Raw genomic sequence first — 7972 nt, forward strand, 5'->3', positions numbered from 1 at the left:
GATTCCATCCCAGGCATCACTGTGAAAAGAATTGGCAACGGAGCCTTTAACTATGCCATCACTGTTCTCTCAGCTCAGCTCAGGCATCCCTGGATTCCAGAAATGTGGGAATGGTCCTTCTTGCCCTTCCCACCAGCATGAGCAGTGAATGGCCATGCCCAGGAAGGCGTAAGTCCCCCGTCCTTCGTGGTATCAAGCTTTGGACCAGTTTTTTGGATAGGAATCAATCTTCTGAAGCATGTGTTAATGATATGCAAGGTCCTTCACAAGCTTGAATTCCAAGATTCTGTGTGAGGGACAGGCACACAGATGCTCCAAGGCCCTATTTCCTTTTCCCCAGAGGTGGGTGTTTCACAGTCCTTCCAATCCCCTGACCCATTTATATAAGGTCAGTTTGTGGGAGAACTCTGGGGCTGCAGGTCCAACCCTTGGAGCTCACTCTCTAGGCACCCTGGAAAAGACCCCAGAGTGGCCACCACCCAGGTTACTTCCCCCAGCCCTGAGGATGAGTTCAGGGGCAGAGGGTGCACCAGCCTGGGCTTGCCTCCTTCCCATGCCCAGACTCCCCAAACTGCAAGGGGCACATTTTCCTTCCTTTGGAACCAGAAGGGACTGGCAGCTTCTCCACCATTCTGGCATTGATTGGATGGGAACTCATGCCAGAAAGGGCTGGGGTGGAATGAAGAGGAAAATAAGAAGGAACTAACATTTAGAGAGTCCCTAGCCTGTGCTCAAAACTGAGGGAGCACATTACAAGCATTTGTTCGTTCTTTCAATCAAGTCATTCACCAATTACTTCAGCAAACACATAGTAAACACCCACCATACCTCAGGCCTGGCCCTGCCTTTAAGGAACCCACATAATAACAAATATTATGGAAGTTATTTCATTACCTCTCACAAAATCCCTGTGATGAAGGTATTATTCTTCCCATTTTACAGATAAGGAAAACTGAAGAGCAGAGAAGTTAAGATGGCCCAAGTTTTACACGATTTGTAGGTGGCAAAGCTGGGAAACAGAACTTGGTTTTCAATTCTGTTACATCCTATAGTGTGTCTGTCCCCAGGTGTAAAATTAGGGTGCAGCTCCCTATTTGCAGGGTTGTTATGAAGCTTAGATTATATACAAGCATGTTAAGTGCTGTCATGATGTGGATATGCAGTAAGTGGTTCACAATGCAGTGGTTCTTGTGGCTCCAAGTTCAATGTTTTCTCAGTTCTTCATATGTTTGATGGAGACAGGCTGTCACAAAGCTGGACTTCACAGGCTCTGTGGAAGGAAGGAGGCAATTAAGGGCTTGGGAAAGCCTGGGTCCTGTGGGAAGCAGATATTTATCAGTCTGTCACCACATAATAATTGGGCACCCGTTGTGTATCCTCAGGATCTGAGAAGGAGATGAAAGACCCAGAAGATACAACCTCCACCCTCAGGGAACTCTCAGTGTGGTTGGGAGGTAAAACAGACACACGAAACCACAGAGGACAGAGGTCTGGCTATGAGTTCACAGCATGAGTGCTGTAGGGACCTAGAAGTGGGCATGGGTAATCAGGAAGCCTCCTCGAGAAGAAAAACTCGAGCTTGGCCCCCAAAGGATCTAGATGGGTGAATGATAAGAGGATCATAAGCAGGCCCAGCCATTGGGTGCAATGTGTTTTTTTAATTTTTAAATTTTGAGATAACTATAGACTTCAAGAAGTTGCAAAAATAGTAGAAAAATGTGCTAAGTGCCTATCACTCAGCTCCCCACCCCCCCAGTGGTATGGGGGGATGTAGGGACAACTACAGTGATTTCAGAACCAGGAAATTGACATTAGCACAATACAATTGACTAGACTACAGACCTTACTCAGCTTTTACCAGTTTTTGCATGGATTCATTTTTTTTTTTTTTTGTATGTGTATATGTATGGTTCTATAAGTTTATCACAAGAATAAATCTATATTACCATCACTAAATCAAGATACAAAGTGGTTCCATTACCAAAAAGCAGCTCTCTTGAGGGCACACCTTTAAATGGCCCACATTATACTCTACTCATGGGCACCAAGGATGTGGCAGCCCTTGTGCTCTGCTCATCCGATTGGATGGGTCTACTTATCCTGTCCTGCTCTGCCCAATGAAGGGGAGTTAAGTCCTGGGTATCCAGGGGCAGATATCCTGGTGTTGGCTGCAGCCGCCATACACAAACCCTCTGTGAAGAGGCTCATCTTGCTACTTTCTTGCAGAAGGAGAAACTGAAACTCTGTAGACTTGGTCCTCCCCAGGTGAGGCTTGGACAAGCTCCCCGTGACTCAGCACCATGGACAGATCCAGGGTGCCTGCGAGGGCAAAGAGGGTTTGTGAAGATAAAAGAAAGGACTGGGTGCCTCTCTGGGTCACCTCCTCATCTGGAGATGGACCAGCCCTGGGTGAGTACTGACTCCCTTCCCCCAAGGTCACAGAGCAGGGAAGTGAGAGGACATTTCAGGAGTGCGGATCCCTGCTTGCCTGACTCCTCTCCATTATTCAAGGCTCATCCTAAGTCTCCTTTGTTCTGAGAATCTCTCCTTGAGTTTCCCACCTTGCTGGCTCCCTTCTCTGAATTAATTTACCCCAAGATCTGGCAGAACCATCCAAGACAGCCTGGGAGCACACCGTGTGCTGCTCTCTGCCTGCTCCCACATATGAAGAAGCACCCCCAGAATGTGAATGCCTTGAGGCAGGACCAACTTGTCCTTCACTTGTCTCTTCCTTTCTCTCCTTATCCTCCTACTCACTGCAGCTGCACACAGGGCTGGACACTAAGGTTCTTTCTGTATGACATGTTAGCCAAGGGATGACTGTCCTCAGCTTTAATTTTCCTTCCAGAACCCCATCCTGGGCACCTTTTCTTTCTGGCATTGTTGGCACAGGGAGCAGAGGGGACATATTCAAACTTCAAGTTGCCTTCCAGAACGCCTCAACCCAGCTTCCTTCTCTTTCTCCCACAGGCTGTAAGACCCTTGTCCCTAGAAAATCTTCATCCAAGGTCTTTACTGTGCCTTTACAGGACTCACTCTCACAGCTGATGGGAGGTGGTTGTTGACAGCTCTCATCTGTCCATTCTCTATGGGAATCACCTCAACTGAAGAAAGTGTTCTTGTCCAAGGTCACATGCCCTTCCCAGGGCAGTCGACACCCAATGACTGGTCAATGACAGCGTATAAAGGCCCAGTTCCCTCACCCAAACTTGAGACAACTCTGAAGGATCATTCTAGCATCAGGGCTCCTGCAGAATCAGTTGAGGCTTTCACTGAGACTGCCTTGCAGCCCAACCTCTCCCTCTGCCCAATCCTGCTCCCTTTCCTCCCCGACAAGGATTGGGCCTGAGGCCACTCCCCAATAATTTTTCTGCATATTAATCACCTCAGAGTCTGTTTCCAGGTGAACCCAACCTAAAGCCTCGGCCCCATGGGATGAGGCTTCCTGCTGACACCCTTGCCCACCATCTGACTACTTGGACCCAGGCCGACAAGGCAGAGTAGAGCTGCCTTGCATATCAGTTTTTCTCCAGTCTCCTAAAGACTGCTCACTCCACTTCCTAAGACAGTCTTCAGTCTTACGTCTAGCGGCAGGCCTTCCCTGATGTTCTCTGGGCCACCTGGCATAGGTGGGCTTTGAATACAATAAGATCAGGCTTTGGGCCCTGGCTCCCACACTAACCAGCTAGGTGAACTTGGGCAAATTACCTATTCCCTTCAAGTCATTATTCCCATGTCTGAAGCAGCAATGATAATAAAAACATCACAGGCCTGTTCGGAGGATTGAATGATGCAACATAAGAAAAGCTGTTTACCACAGTGCCTAGCATATAAAAATACGCTCCACAAATGTGAACTCCCTTCCCTTCTTCTTTTGGGTCTGGGGCACTTTCCACATAATTGCCAAATTAACAGTTTTTGGTTAACCCAGTACTGAACTTCACAAGCACAGATGCGGCATGAGTCTATAGGAAAAGTTTCGAATTTTCCATGTGATAGAGCAGGCTGATGGTCAATCAACTCAACTCTCCCTCAACTCTCCCTGTATGCTAGTCTTGATTTTCATGCTGTTGGAAAATTCTTGGCATCCAATGAAAATTCTTCATGGCACAAGGAATAGCAAGCATTTTCATTTTGTCCTAAGGGGAAATGGAATCCAGTCAGACCTCCTTTTATAGCTGGCTGGAGCAGAGGCTGTGTTTCCTTAAGACACAGGACCAACCTTCTTCCTAAGCAACAAGGGAATGGGTTGGAGAGGGAGTGGTACCTGAAATTATGGCTGCTGGGGCCCCACAACTGCTGATTCTGGAAGAGAGTGTGTGAGCAGACAAATCAGCCTGTTAAGATTATTTTGTGAAAGTACAACTTGTCCCTAAAATAACAGCACCAAGTGTCCAACTTTCCAACCACTGTCTCTTCCCCAAATGCAATGAGCATCCGTTCCCCTCCACCATCTCCCTGCTCCTTCAACCCAATCCCTCTCCCCACTCCTCAGGCGAGCAGGAGAGGCCCTGACCTCCCTGGAGCTGAGCCACCTTCTTAGAGTAGCATCCATGAGTGAGCTGAGTGTGCATGACGGGAGCTGGAGGGGGCATGGGGAGCCTGGGGCAGGAAGCCACACACCCTGTGCATATTCCAGCTCCATCTGGGCCTTTTCTGTCAACCCTGGTCCAGCACATGCCATCCTCAGTGGCACTTGTGCTGGGCTCTGAGAATGCTGAATTCAGCCCCAATTAAGGGGCCAGCTCAGGGCAGGCTGCCAGCACCAGCAGATGCTATTTTGGGACTTGGTGAAGACACGATCTTCTCTCTCTCTCCTTATCCATCTCTGCCCTGTTTAATTTCTCCTCTCTTTCTCCATTTCCATTATCTCTCTAGGTTTTTCTGACTCTGCAAGTCTTTTCATCTCTTGGCTTCTCTGTCTATCTCCCCCTCTCCATGACTGTATCTCACTCTACATCTCTCTTATCAAACCAATTTGACAAACACTCCCACCGCTACTGCACCAGGCCCTGTGCTCTGGGGAAGAAGCCATGTGCAGGCCCCGGCCCTGGAGGAGCCCTGGATATGCTCTGCCTTTCTCTGGTTCTCCCTGCCCCTCTCTGCATCTTGACCAGCCCTGCTTCCTCTGCCCAGGAACTCCAGGGTTTGCTTCTGAAGGCCAAGACATTCCAGCCACCTCCTGGTCCATGAGCGGTTTCTGTGCTACAGGACTTCTCCTTTTCCAGGCTTCCAATTCCAACAGCAAAAGTGCTGGCATTTCCAGGTTGGTCTGTGGCAGCAAATGCTCCAGGATCCACAAGAGGCCCAAGGCCATGCTGCCCCACTATCCTGGGTCCAGGGAGAACAGGCCCAGGGCCTGCAGTGCAGGACTGTTTGATCTCTCTTGGTCAGACCAGTAGGACATACCTCTTGTCAATCAAGAGATCCAGCATTCTTAGACCATAGCCTCTTCATCCAAGGGGAGAGGACCCCCTGAGAGGCCCCTGGCCAGCACCACACTGGGTTTATGAGGGTGCCTTATCTCCATCCTCCCCGCCTTTCGAAATGCTAGGCGGAGCTCATTTCCCACCTTCCTGATCACCAGCCCATACCACTGTCTCCTGCCCAAGCTCCCACAGTCCTGGAAGCCTGACCTGTGCTCTCAACACTCAGCTCTCCCATCCTGGCACCTGCTGGCTGGATTTATCCTGACCTGCGTTCTTTGTTTGTCACAGGGTGTGGGGCAGGGATATTTGACAGGACCCACCTGTGAACTCTCCAAGGCCCTTACCCTCAAGGATCTTCCCTTCTGGGGCTTCCCCACGTACTAGGAATAGAGGGTATGTGGTAACTTAAAAAAAATTACCACCTACTATGTGCCAAGCAGTATTAGACTTTTTCAGATGTATTGCCTTATTTGATTCACAGACCAGGCTCTGAGGCTTATTAGCGCCATTCTAGAGCTGAAGGAACTGAAGCCCAAATAGGTTTCCCAAAGTCAAATGATAGGAATCCAGGTCTCCTGATTGTGCAGCCAGGGCTTGTTCCAAAGCCCAGCTCCTACCTATAAATAAAAGAAGGAAAGAAAAGCCTCGACAGAGCATGGTTCTTCCCCCAGGGATTCTTAATTTGAGATCCAGGGGCCTCGCTGCCCTTAGCAGCCTGGGCAACCTGCACACTGAGCCAGACTCAGGCCCTGTCAGAGTGGAGAAGCCATGGCTCTGGGCCAGGGGAGCACAGCTAGTGACAAGTTCTCAAAGGGAGCCCAGGGGTGAGAGGGGAGGAAAGGATGCTTCTTGAGCCACTGTCAGCCAGAGGTCAGGGGAGAAGGCACCAAAGGCTCCCAGGTGGCAGGGGGTACTCAGACCTGGTGGGAAACAGGAGGTTGGCAGCCAGGACCATCTTTGCAGCTCCCCAAGGAAGGGACAAGCGACACGGGGCCTCCCTGGTGATAAGTTGGTCCCCCTCAGGCCTGTGATGTGAGCGGGGTATCGGAAGCAGGCTTTGGAGCTGGGGACAGAGCGCAGGTCTGGGAAGCTGCTTTCATGCCGTCTTTCTTCAGTAACTTTTTCAAGATCCCTCTGCTCTTTGTCAGCAGCGCTGTCATGTCAGGATGTGCCAGATGAAGAAGAAGTAGGCGAGAGAGCACGGGCTGTGCCAAGCTGCTCCAGAGGGAAGCCGGGGCCCTCAGGCAGCTGCTGTGCAGCGTCAGGGCCCTGAAGCCTGTCTGCAGTCCAGACCCAGCCCAGGAGTCTAGAACTCTGTCCTCTGGGGGACGTTGGCTCCCAAGCTGTCCTAGCCTATGTCCCAGGACCTCTGACCAGCAGACAGTCTCCCAGAGCCAGTCCTACTAACACTTCAGAGGACCCCCACGCCCTCAGTTCCAGCCCCTGAATGCTGGGCTCAAGATGTCTCTGCCCTGAGGGGGCCACATCTTACAGGTCACCAAGTCCTATAGATTCTAAACCACTCCCTCTTTTTGGTTCCACTACCTCTGCTTGGATCAGACCTTCCTCCTCTCCCCCCTGGAGAGCTGTCACACATGCTCTTCTGGCCTCTGTTCTGTCCCATCCATTCCAGAGCCAGCTTTCCAGCTCAGTGTCATTGCCGCCCTCATCCTGCACCGACACCCACAGCGTGGTGACATGGCCCCTGTCAGCCTCTCCAGGCTCATCCCCACTCTCCCCAACACACCCCCCTGGGTTCAGCTTCATACAGTCGTGGCCACTCCTCAAACATGCCCACCTGCCCTCATCACTGGGCCTTTGCCCACACCATCCCCTCTGCATAGGACAGATTCTCCCAGCCTGCCCAAAAGTGCTGGCCCACTCCTATTTCTCCACTCAGCTTCTACACTCCATTTACCTTCTTCCTGGCTGCCAGGCTGGGCCCAGTGCTGCCCCTGGTCTCCCTCTGTGCCCTGTGGTCTTCGTGTCCTGGTCTTTGTCATGCTGGGTTGTCACTGCTGGCAGGAGTGTCTCCTTCAGAGAACTGGGTCTCCTGGAGGGCAGAAGAGGTGTCTGATCCACCTCTGTGTTCCACAGCTCAGCATCGTGGGATGATAAAGAAACAGGCAGCCAGACACTAGTTCCAGCCATCTGGTTGAGGTGACAGCGCACACACACACACACGCACACACACACACACACACACACACACCCCTACCTGAGCCCTCACAGGACCAAGAAGTTGAGCTAGGTTGAGGGCCAAGCCATCACGGAGGGTTCCCCTGAGAAGGCAGGACTTGAACTAGGTCCTGGAGGCTTGCTCTGTGCTTGTCCAGGGATGTGGGTGTGGACACCTGCGCCAAGCAAGGCTGGGTGGAAAATGACCATGTGATTCTGCGTGGCTCTTCCCTACCCTACCCTGCCCCTTTGGGCCCAGCCATGTGACTTGCCTTGGCCAATGGGATGCCAGCAGGCTTGAAATGGGCTTTCACATCAGAACCTGCCATCTCATGTTTTGCCATCACCATGAGAACATGCCCGCA

General features: G+C 51.2%; 1 long non-coding RNA gene across 1 annotated transcript; it reads right to left on the reverse strand.

Moving 5' to 3' along the window:
• Window positions 1–896: 896 nt before the first annotated feature.
• LOC130843906 (uncharacterized) lies at window positions 897–7756 on the reverse strand. The gene is made up of 3 exons (XR_009051092.1): window positions 7648–7756; window positions 7348–7482; window positions 897–1270 (listed from the first exon to the last, which is right to left on the reverse strand). It is a non-coding gene; the product is annotated as an uncharacterized LOC130843906 (long non-coding RNA).
• Between the last annotated feature and the right edge of the window lie 216 nt (window positions 7757–7972).

This window comes from Hippopotamus amphibius, chromosome 2, assembly GCF_030028045.1.
Source record: "Hippopotamus amphibius kiboko isolate mHipAmp2 chromosome 2, mHipAmp2.hap2, whole genome shotgun sequence".
NCBI classification, from domain to species: domain Eukaryota; kingdom Metazoa; phylum Chordata; class Mammalia; order Artiodactyla; family Hippopotamidae; genus Hippopotamus; species Hippopotamus amphibius.